This window comes from Lingula anatina, chromosome 1 (genome assembly GCF_051362555.1).
Source record: "Lingula anatina isolate TDL-2025a chromosome 1, LinAna3.0, whole genome shotgun sequence".
Taxonomy (NCBI): domain Eukaryota; kingdom Metazoa; phylum Brachiopoda; class Lingulata; order Lingulida; family Lingulidae; genus Lingula; species Lingula anatina.
Genome location: NC_141767.1, coordinates 29,688,692 through 29,701,662, shown reverse-complemented (window position 1 = coordinate 29,701,662; position 12,971 = coordinate 29,688,692). Strand labels below are relative to the sequence as shown.

At 30.6% G+C, this 12,971-nt stretch overlaps 1 protein-coding gene across 1 annotated transcript in view; it reads right to left on the bottom strand.

Moving 5' to 3' along the window:
* Window positions 1-12,971, bottom strand: part of LOC147764232 (protocadherin-10-like) — a 158,798-nt gene that overhangs the window by 110,613 nt on the left and 35,214 nt on the right. The window lies entirely within an intron of this gene.

Sequence of the window (12,971 nt, the reverse complement as noted above, 5' to 3'; positions counted from 1 at the left end):
CCTCTTACACAAACAAACTCAAATCATAATATTTAATGTTTAATGTGAGGCTAATTAGATGTTGTGAAATCGAAAAAAAAAATGTTTTAAATAATTCTCACTCTTCCCATACAAAATGTCAAACAACTACAATTCTACTACACACTGTCAACTGCTAAGCTTATCACAGATTTTCATTATTGTTAAGCATCATCTGTCCAAATTCCACAAATATTGGACAAGATTTATGAAAATTATTTACATTTAACTATTTTATACCATGGAATTTGGCAGTATTTTCAGTGTTATTTTCAGTTTTCTCCAATTTATTGTCCAAAAAAATCTCTTTCATGAGACACATTCAATTGACGAGCTTATCACAGATTTCTATTGTTGTTATGCATCATCTATACAAATTCCACAAATATTAGTCAAGATTTGTGAAAATTATTAACGTTTAACTATTTTATGGTATGGAATTTGGCAGTCTTTTCAATGTAATTTTCAGTTCTCTGCAATTCCTTTGCTTTGAAAAATCTTTTTCATAAGACACATTCAAATGATGAAATTATCACAGATTTCTATTGTTGTTATGCATCATCTGTCCAAATTTCACAAATATTGAACAAGATTTGTGAAAATTATTAACATTTAACTATTTTAAGCCATGGAATTTGGTGGTCTTTTCAATGTCATTTTCAGTTTTCTGCAATTCATTTGCTCTGAAAAATCTTTTGGACAAGACGCATTCAACTGATGAGCTTATCACAGATTTTTATTGTTGTTATGCATCATCTATCCCAATTTCACAAATATTAGACAAGATTTGTGAAAATTATTAACGTTTAACTATTTAAAGCACCGCATCTCGCAATTTTTTTAATGTCATTTTTACTTTTCTCAATTTTATATGTTCCGAAAATATCCTTTTTATTACACAAAGTCAACTGCTAAGGTTAACTTTATCATAATTATAAATGTTTAACTATTTTAGTGTAGGAAATTTGTCAGTTTTTAGAATTTAATTTTCACTTTTTTCAAAGATATTGTTCTTTTTCCAGGTGACCATTTCCATACAGCGTGATGGCTTTTTTGGTGAACTGATTCTTCCTGTCTGGTCAGGGCTAATTCCTGTAGAAAAAACATACAGCAAAAGATAACAGCAAGAGCAATGCTATGTCTCATCCATGTGTACAATAGATGGTATATGGCAAGCTTTAGGACATTGTCAAATGGTGTGCTTAACCCGATTCCAGAAACCGATTGTAAGGAGGAATCTGCATCTGGTATTGGTAGTAAGGAGATGTCTTAAATGGGTATATATTCTTTTTCAGAGGACAGTTATGGGTAATTTGTCACCTCTTACACAAACAAACTCAAATCATAATATTTAATGTTTAATGTGAGGCTAATTAGATGTTGTGAAATCGAAAAAAAAAATGTTTTAAATAATTCTCACTCTTCCCATACAAAATGTCAAACAACTACAATTCTACTACACACTGTCAACTGCTAAGCTTATCACAGATTTTCATTATTGTAAAGCATCATCTGTCCAAATTCCACAAATATTGGACAAGATTTATGAAAATTATTTACATTTAACTATTTTATACCATGGAATTTGGCAGTATTTTCAGTGTTATTTTCAGTTTTCTCCAATTTATTGTCCAAAAAAATCTCTTTCATGAGACACATTCAATTGACGAGCTTATCACAGATTTCTATTGTTGTTATGCATCATCTATACAAATTCCACAAATATTAGTCAAGATTTGTGAAAATTATTTACATTTAACTATTTTATGGTATGGAATTTGGCAGTCTTTTCAATGTAATTTTCAGTTCTCTGCAATTCCTTTGCTTTGAAAAATCTTTTTCATAAGACACATTCAAATGATGAACTTATCACAGATTTCTATTGTTGTTATGCATCATCTGTCCAAATTTCACAAATATTGAACAAGATTTGTGAAAATTATTTATGTTTAACTATTTTAAGGCACCGCATTTGGCAGTATTATCAATGTAATTTTTAGTTTTCTCAATTTTATATGTTCCAAAAATATCCTTTTTATTAGACACAGTCAACTGTTAAGGTTAACTTTATCAAAATTATAAATGTTTAACTATTTTAGTGCGGGAAATTTGTCAGTTTTTAGAATTTAATTTTCACTTTTTTCAAAGATATTGTTCTTTTTCCAGGTGACCATTTCCATACAGCGTGATGGCTTTTTTGGTGAACTGATTCTTCCTGTCTGGTCAGGGCTAATTCCTGTAGAAAAAACATACAGCAAAAGATAACAGCAAGAGCAATGCTATGTCTCATCCATGTGTACAATAGATGGTATATGGCAAGCTTTAGGACATTGTCAAATGGTGTGCTTAACCCGATTCCAGAAACCGATTGTAAGGAGGAATCTGCATCTGGTATTGGTAGTAAGGAGATGTCTTAAATGGGTATATATTCTTTTCCAGAGGACAGTTATGGGTAATTTGTCACCTCTTACACAAACAAACTCAAATCATAATATTTAATGTTTAATGTGAGGCTAATTAGATGTTGTGAAATCGAAAAAAAAATGTTTTAAATAATTCTCACTCTTCCCATACAAAATGTCAAACAACTACAATTCTAATACACACTGTCAACTGCTAAGCTTATCACAGATTTTCATTATTGTAAAGCATCATCTGTCCAAATTCCACAAATATTGGACAAGATTTATGAAAATTATTTACATTTAACTATTTTATACCATGGAATTTGGCAGTATTTTCAGTGTTATTTTCAGTTTTCTCCAATTTATTGTCCAAAAAAATCTCTTTCATGAGACACATTCAACTGACAAACTTATCACAGATTTCTTTTGTTGTTATGCATCATCTATACAAATTCCACAAATATTAGTCAAGATTTGTGAAAATTATTAACGTTTAACTATTTTATGGTATGGAATTTGGCAGTCTTTTCAATATCATTTTCAGTTTTCTCACATTTATATGCTCTTAAAATTCTTTTTCACGAGACACATATAAATGATCAACTTATCACAGATTTTTATTATTGTTATGCATCATCTGTCCAAATTTCACAAATATTGAACAAGATTTGTGAAAATTATTAACATTTAACTATTTTAAGCCATGGAATTTGGTGGTCTTTTCAATGTCATTTTCAGTTTTCTGCAATTCATTTGCTCTGAAAAATCTTTTTGACAAGACGCATTCAACTGATGAGCTTATCACAGATTTTTATTGTTGTTATGCATCATCTATCCCAATTTCACAAATATTAGACAAGATTTGTGAAAATTATTAACGTTTAACTATTTAAAGCACCGCATCTCGCAATTTTTTTAATGTCATTTTTACTTTTCTCAATTTTATATGTTCCGAAAATATCCTTTTTATTACACAAAGTCAACTGCTAAGGTTAATTTTATCATAATTATAAATGTTTAACTATTTTAGTGTAGGAAATTTGTCAGTTTTTAGAATTTAATTTTCACTTTTTTCAAAGATATTGTTCTTTTTCCAGGTGACCATTTCCATACAGCGTGATGGCTTTTTTGGTGAACTGATTCTTCCTGTCTGGTCAGGGCTAATTCCTGTAGAAAAAACATACAGCAAAAGATAACAGCAAGAGCAATGCTATGTCTCATCCATGTGTACAATAGATGGTATATGGCAAGCTTTAGGACATTGTCAAATGGTGTGCTTAACCCGATTCCAGAAACCGATTGTAAGGAGGAATCTGCATCTGGTATTGGTAGTAAGGAGATGTCTTAAATGGGTATATAGTCTTTTTCAGAGGACAGTTATGGGTAATTTGTCACCTCTTACACAAACAAACTCAAATCATAATATTTAATGTTTAATGTGAGGCTAATTAGATGTTGTGAAATTGAAAAAAAAAATGTTTTAAATAATTCTCACTCTTCCCATACAAAATGTCAAACAACTACAATTCTACTACACACTGTCAACTGCTAAGCTTATCACAGATTTTCATTATTGTTAAGCATCATCTGTCCAAATTCCACAAATATTGGACAAGATTTATGAAAATTATTTACATTTAACTATTTTATACCATGGAATTTGGCAGTATTTTCAGTGTTATTTTCAGTTTTCTCCAATTTATTGTCCAAAAAAATCTCTTTCATGAGACACATTCAACTGATGAGCTTATCACAGATTTCTATTGTTGTTATGCATCATCTATACAAATTCCACAAATATTAGTCAAGATTTGTGAAAATTATTAACGTTTAACTATTTTATGGTATGGAATTTGGCAGTCTTTTCAATGTAATTTTCAGTTCTCTGCAATTCCTTTGCTTTGAAAAATCTTTTTCATAAGACACATTCAAATGATGAAATTATCACAGATTTCTATTGTTGTTATGCATCATCTGTCCAAATTTCACAAATATTGAACAAGATTTGTGAAAATTATTAACATTTAACTATTTTAAGCCATGGAATTTGGTGGTCTTTTCAATGTCATTTTCAGTTTTCTGCAATTCATTTGCTCTGAAAAATCTTTTGGACAAGACGCATTCAACTGATGAGCTTATCACAGATTTTTATTGTTGTTATGCATCATCTATCCCAATTTCACAAATATTAGACAAGAGTTGTGAAAATTATTAACGTTTAACTATTTAAAGCACCGCATCTCGCAATTTTTTTAATGTCATTTTTACTTTTCTCAATTTTATATGTTCCGAAAATATCCTTTTTATTACACAAAGTCAACTGCTAAGGTTAACTTTATCATAATTATAAATGTTTAACTATTTTAGTGTAGGAAATTTGTCAGTTTTTAGAATTTAATTTTCACTTTTTTCAAAGATATTGTTCTTTTTCCAGGTGACCATTTCCATACAGCGTGATGGCTTTTTTGGTGAACTGATTCTTCCTGTCTGGTCAGGGCTAATTCCTGTAGAAAAAACATACAGCAAAAGATAACAGCAAGAGCAATGCTATGTCTCATCCATGTGTACAATAGATGGTATATGGCAAGCTTTAGGACATTGTCAAATGGTGTGCTTAACCCGATTCCAGAAACCGATTGTAAGGAGGAATCTGCATCTGGTATTGGTAGTAAGGAGATGTCTTAAATGGGTATATATTCTTTTCCAGAGGACAGTTATGGGTAATTTGTCACCTCTTACACAAACAAACTCAAATCATAATATTTAATGTTTAATGTGAGGCTAATTAGATGTTGTGAAATCGAAAAAAAAATGTTTTAAATAATTCTCACTCTTCCCATACAAAATGTCAAACAACTACAATTCTACTACACACTGTCAACTGCTAAGCTTATCACAGATTTTCATTATTGTAAAGCATCATCTGTCCAAATTCCACAAATATTGGACAAGATTTATGAAAATTATTTACATTTAACTATTTTATACCATGGAATTTGGCAGTATTTTCAGTGTTATTTTCAGTTTTCTCCAATTTATTGTCCAAAAAAATCTCTTTCATGAGACACATTCAACTGACAAACTTATCACAGATTTCTTTTGTTGTTATGCATCATCTATACAAATTCCACAAATATTAGTCAAGATTTGTGAAAATTATTAACGTTTAACTATTTTATGGTATGGAATTTGGCAGTCTTTTCAATATCATTTTCAGTTTTCTCACATTTATATGCTCTTAAAATTCTTTTTCACGAGACACATATAAATGATCAACTTATCACAGATTTTTATTATTGTTATGCATCATCTGTCCAAATTTCACAAATATTGAACAAGATTTGTGAAAATTATTAACATTTAACTATTTTAAGCCATGGAATTTGGTGGTCTTTTCAATGTCATTTTCAGTTTTCTGCAATTCATTTGCTCTGAAAAATCTTTTTGACAAGACGCATTCAACTGATGAGCTTATCACAGATTTTTATTGTTGTTATGCATCATCTATCCCAATTTCACAAATATTAGACAAGATTTGTGAAAATTATTAACGTTTAACTATTTAAAGCACCGCATCTCGCAATTTTTTAAATGTCATTTTTACTTTTCTCAATTTTATATGTTCCGAAAATATCCTTTTTATTAGACACAGTCAACTGCTAAGGTTAACTTTATCATAATTATAAATGTTTAACTATTTTAGTGTAGGAAATTTGTCAGTTTTTAGAATTTAATTTTCACTTTTTTCAAAGATATTGTTCTTTTTCCAGGTGACCATTTCCATACAGCGTGATGGCTTTTTTGGTGAACTGATTCTTCCTGTCTGGTCAGGGCTAATTCCTGTAGAAAAAACATACAGCAAAAGATAACAGCAAGAGCAATGCTATGTCTCATCCATGTGTACAATAGATGGTATATGGCAAGCTTTAGGACATTGTCAAATGGTGTGCTTAACCCGATTCCAGAAACCGATTGTAAGGAGGAATCTGCATCTGGTATTGGTAGTAAGGAGATGTCTTAAATGGGTATATATTCTTTTTCAGAGGACAGTTATGGGTAATTTGTCACCTCTTACACAAACAAACTCAAATCATAATATTTAATGTTTAATGTGAGGCTAATTAGATGTTGTGAAATCGAAAAAAAAAAATGTTTTAAATAATTCTCACTCTTCCCATACAAAATGTCAAACAACTACAATTCTACTACACACTGTCAACTGCTAAGCTTATCACAGATTTTCATTATTGTTAAGCATCATCTGTCCAAATTCCACAAATATTGGACAAGATTTATGAAAATTATTTACATTTAACTATTTTATACCATGGAATTTGGCAGTATTTTCAGTGTTATTTTCAGTTTTCTCCAATTTATTGTCCAAAAAAATCTCTTTCATGAGACACATTCAATTGACGAGCTTATCACAGATTTCTATTGTTGTTATGCATCATCTATACAAATTCCACAAATATTAGTCAAGATTTGTGAAAATTATTAACGTTTAACTATTTTATGGTATGGAATTTGGCAGTCTTTTCAATGTAATTTTCAGTTCTCTGCAATTCCTTTGCTTTGAAAAATCTTTTTCATAAGACACATTCAAATGATGAACTTATCACAGATTTCTATTGTTGTTATGCATCATCTGTCCAAATTTCACAAATATTGAACAAGATTTGTGAAAATTATTAACATTTAACTATTTTAAGCCATGGAATTTGGTGGTCTTTTCAATGTCATTTTCAGTTTTCTGCAATTCATTTGCTCTGAAAAATCTTTTTGACAAGACGCATTCAACTGATGAGCTTATCACAGATTTTTATTGTTGTTATGCATCATCTATCCCAATTTCACAAATATTAGACAAGATTTGTGAAAATTATTAACGTTTAACTATTTAAAGCACCGCATCTCGCAATTTTTTAAATGTCATTTTTACTTTTCTCAATTTTATATGTTCCGAAAATATCCTTTTTATTAGACACAGTCAACTGCTAAGGTTAACTTTATCATAATTATAAATGTTTAACTATTTTAGTGTAGGAAATTTGTCAGTTTTTAGAATTTAATTTTCACTTTTTTCAAAGATATCGATCTTTTTCCAGGTGACCATTTCCATACAGCGTGATGGCTTCTTTGGTGAACTGATTCTTCCTGTCTGGTCAGGGCTAATTCCTGTAGAAAAAAACATACAGCAAAAGATAACAGCAAGAGCAATGCTATGTCTCATCCATGTGTACAATAGATGGTATATGGCAAGCTTTAGGACATATTCAAATGGTGTGCTTAACCCGATTCCAGAAACAGATTGTAAGGAGGAATTTGCATCTGGTATTGGTAGTAAGAAGATGTCTTAAATGGGTATATATTCTTTTCCAGAGGACAGTTATGGGTAATTTGTCACCTCTTACACAAAAAAACTCAAATCATAATAATTGATGTTTAATGTGAGGCTAATTAGATGTTGTGAAATCGAAAAAAAAATGTTTTAAATAATTCTCACTCTTCCCATACAAAATGTCAAACAACTACAATTCTACTACACACTGTCAACTGCTAAGCTTATCACAGATTTTCATTATTGTTAAGCATCATCTGTCCAAATTCCACAAATATTGGACAAGATTTATGAAAATTATTTACATTTAACTATTTTATACCATGGAATTTGGCAGTATTTTCAGTGTTATTTTCAGTTTTCTCCAATTTATTGTCCAAAAAAATCTCTTTCATGAGACACATTCAATTGACGAGCTTATCACAGATTTCTATTGTTGTTATGCATCATCTATACAAATTCCACAAATATTAGTCAAGATTTGTGAAAATTATTAACGTTTAACTATTTTATGGTATGGAATTTGGCAGTCTTTTCAATATCATTTTCAGTTTTCTCACATTTATATGCTCTTAAAATTCTTTTTCACGAGACACATATAAATGATCGACTTATCACAGATTTTTATTATTGTTATGCATCATCTGTCCAAATTTCACAAATGTTGAACAAGATTTGTGAAAATTTTTAACATTTAACTATTTTAAGCCATGGAATTTGGTGGTCTTTTCAATGTCATTTTCAGTTTTCTGCAATTCATTTGCTCTAAAAAATCTTTTTGACAAGACGCATTCAACTGATGAGCTTAACACAGATTTTTATTGTTGTTATGCATCATCTGTCAAAATTTCACAAATATTTGACAAGATTTGTGAAAATTATTAATGTTTAACTATTTTAAGGCACCGCATTTGGTAGTTTTATCAATGTAATTTTCAGATCTCTGCAATTCATTTGCTCTGAGAAATCTTTTTTCACGAGACGCATTCAACTGATGAGCTTATCACAGATTTTTATTGTTGTTATGCACCATTTATCCACATTTCACAAATATTAGACAAGATTTGTGAAAATAATTAATGTTTAACTATTTTAAGGCACCTCATTTGGCAGTCTTTTCAATGTAATTTTCAGTTCTCTGCAATTTATTTGCTCTGAAAAATCTTTTTCACGAGACGCATTCAACTGATGAGCTTATCACAGATTTCTATTGTTGTTATGCATCATCTATCCAAATTCCACAAATTTAAGTCAAGATTTGTAAAAATTATTAACGTTTAACTATTTTAAGCCATGGAATATGGCGTTCTTTTCAATGTCATTTTCAGTTTTCTGCAATTCATTTGCTCTGAGAAATCTTTTTTCACAAGACGCATTCAACTGATGAGCTTATCACAGATTTTTATTATTGTTATGCATCATCTGTCGAAATTTCACAAATATTAGACAAGATTTGTGAAAATTATTAATGTTTAACTATTTTATGGCACCACATTTGGCAGTTTTATCAATGTAATTTTCAGATCTCTGCAATTCATTTGCTCTGAGAAATCTTTTTTCACGAGACGCATTCAACTGATGAGCTTATCACAGATTTTTATTGTTGTTATGCACCATTTATCCAAATTTCACAAATATTAGACAAGATTTGTGAAAATTATTAATGTTTAACTATTTTAAGGCACCTCATTTTGCAGTCTTTTCAATGTAATTTTTAGTTTTCTCAATTTTATATGTTCCGAAAATATCCTTTTTATTAGACACAGTCAACTGTTAAGGTTAACTTTATCATAATTATAAATGTTTAACTATTTTAGTGTGGGAAATTTGTCAGTTTTTAGAATTTAATTTTCACTTTTTTCAAAGATATTGTTCTTTTTCCAGGTGACCATTTCCATACAGCATGATGGCTTTTTTGGTGAACTGATTCTTCCTGTCCGCTCAGGGCTAATTCCTGTAGAAAAAACATACAGCAAAAGACAACAGCAAGAGCAATGCTATGTCTCATCCATGTGTACAATAGATGGTATATGGCAAGCTTTAGGACATTGTCAAATGGTGTGCTTAATCCGATTCCAGAAACAGATTGTAAGGAGGAATCTGCATCTGGTATTGGTAGTAAGAAGATGTCTTAAATGGGTATGTATTCTTTTCCAGAGGACAGTTATGGGTAATTTGTCACCTCTTACACAAACAAACTCAAATCATAATATTTGATGTTTAATGTGAGGCTAATTAGATGTTGTGAAATTGAAAAAAAATGGTTTAAATAATTCTCACTCTTCCCATACAAAATGTCAAACAACTACAATTCTATTACACACTGTCAACTGTTAAGCTTATCACAGATTTTTGTTATTGTTAAGCATCATCTGTCCAAATTCCACAAATATTGGACAAGATTTATGAAAATTATTTACATTTAACTATTTTATACCATGGAATTTGGCAGTATTTTCAGTGTTATTTTCAGTTTTCTCCAATTTATTTTCCAAAAAATCTTTTTCATGAGACACATTCAACTGATGAGCTTATCACAGATTTTTATTGTTGTTATGCATCATTTGTCCAAATTTCACAAATATTAGACAAAATTTGTGAAAATTATTAACGTTTAACTATTTTAAGGCACCACATTTGGCAGTCTTTTCAATGTAATTTTCAGTTCTCTGCAATTCCTTTGCTTTGAAAAATATTTTTCATAAGACACATTCAACTGATGAACTTATCACAGATTTCTATTTTTGTTATGCATCATCTATCCCAATTTCACAAATATTAGACAAGATTTGTGAAAATTATTAATGTTTAACTATTTTAAGGCACCGCATTTGGCAGTATTATCAATGTCATTTTTAGTTTTCTCAATTTTATATGTTCCGAAAATATCCTTTTTATTAGACACAGTCAACTGTTAAGGTTAACTTTATCAAAATTATAAATGTTTAACTATTTTAGTGTGGGAAATTTGTCAATTTTTAGAATTTAATTTTCACTTTTATCAAACATATTGTTCTTTTTTCAGGTGCCCTTTTCCATACAGCGTGGTGGCTTTTTTGGTGAACTGATTCTTCCTGTCTGGTCATGGCTAATTCCTATGGAAAGAACAGGCAGCAAAAGACAACAGCAAGAGCAATGCTATGTCTCATCCATGTGTACAATAGATGGTATTTGGCAAGTTTTAGGACATTGTCAAATGGTGTGCTTAACCCGATTCCAGAAACCGATTGTAAGGAGGAATCTGCATCTGGTATTGGTAGTAAGGAGATGTCTTAAATGGGTATATATTCTTTTCCAGAGGACAATAATGGGTAATTTGTCACCTCTTACACAAACAAACTCAAATCATAACATATGATGTTTAATGTGAGGCTAATTAGATGTTGTGAAATTGAAAAAAAATGTTTTAGATACATTGTAATTCTCACTCTTCCCATACAAAATGTCAAACAACTACACTTCTATTACACACTGTCAACTGATGAGCTTATCACATATTTTGAACACGATATCAAACAAGATTTGTGAAAGTGATTAACGTTTGACTATTTTATACCATGGAATTTGGCAGTCTTTTCCGTGTTATTTTCAGTTTACTGAAAATTATTGTCCAAAAAAATCTTTTTCATGAGACACAGTCAACTTATGAGCTTATCTCAGATTTTTTATATTGTTATGCATCATCTGTTCAAATTTCACAAATATTTGACAAGATTTGTGAAAATTATTAACGTTTAACTATTTTAAGGCACCGCATTTTGCAGTTTTTTCAATGTCATTTTCAGTTTTCTCAATTTTACATATTCCAAAAACATCCTATTTATTAATCACATTCAACTGTGAAGGTTAACTTTATCAAAATTATAAATGTTTAACTATTTTAGTGTGGGAAATTTGTCAATTTTTAGAATTTAATTTTCACTTTTTTCAAACATATTGTTCTTTTTTCAGGTGCCCTTTTGCATACAGCATGGTGTCTTTTTTGGTGAACTGATTCTTCCTGTCTGGTCATGGCTAATTCCTATGGAAAGAACAGGCAGCAAAAGACAACAGCAAGAGCAATGCTTTGTCTCATCCATGTGTACAATAGATGGTATATGGCAAGCTTTAGGACATATTCAAATGATGTGCTTAACCCGATTCCAGAAACCGATTGTAAGGAGGAATCTGCATCTGGTATTGGTAGTAAGGAGAAGTCTTGAATGGGTATATATTGCTTTCCAGATGAATTATGGGTAATTTTTCACCTCCTACACAAACGAACTCAAATCATAATATTTGATCTTAATGTGAGCATGGAGTTATAACAGAAGGAGATTACACGCAAGCCTCTCTATTGTCCGATGTCTGTTACGGTGGGTGGAGCTAGCTACGGGGGGCCTCCTGTCTCAAGGTTTCGTCTGGGTCGCTCTCCTCCGCTTGGAGATTGATTTAATATGCGTTATTTCGCGTTAGAATTGGAGATCAGTAGTGTCAAAGCGGCGCTGTATGCTGACAATTTTTTTCACAGGTAGTTATTTGGACGATGTGCTGGGAGGGAACGATATCGTAGAAAGCGATTATAAGGTGGTGACTGAGGATGGTCGCCATGAGTTTTTTTGAGTCGGTGATAGATGGCTTTTCTTTTGCACAACACAGTGAAAAATCACCAAGGATAAGTCAAAAGAAAACGTCCCAACTGTGGTTTGTGAAAATGACATTCAAGTGAACGTCTGTCCTCACTGCCAAAGGGCATAATATTAATACATAAACGTTTGGACCCCCCTGCCCTTTGGTCCCATAAACATATACATTGAGACAGTGCCTAAGCTTTGTGACTGGTTTTAATTTCTTTAAGTATTTTTTTCTCTCACTCGGTATAATTTTAATATCATAATGCATTAAAGTGAAATTTTAATCAAAGGTTGAGGCAATTCCACGACATGTCAGTTTACTAAATACTCATTATAAATTTCTTTATCTTGGAAATCTCCCTTTTTATTTTCAGGATTATTTTGACACATACTAACCCTTCTTATTTGTCGGTAAACAAGTGCACAGTGCTCAACATTAAGTATAATTTTTATTCATTCATAAATATATTTATATTCAAAATATATCAGAAATTTTAGTATTAACTGAGCTCTTTAAAGTGAAACAAATAAAGATGAGAATTTTGAATTTCAACTATTATTTACTATATTAACTTAAAATATCTTTTAAGTCAA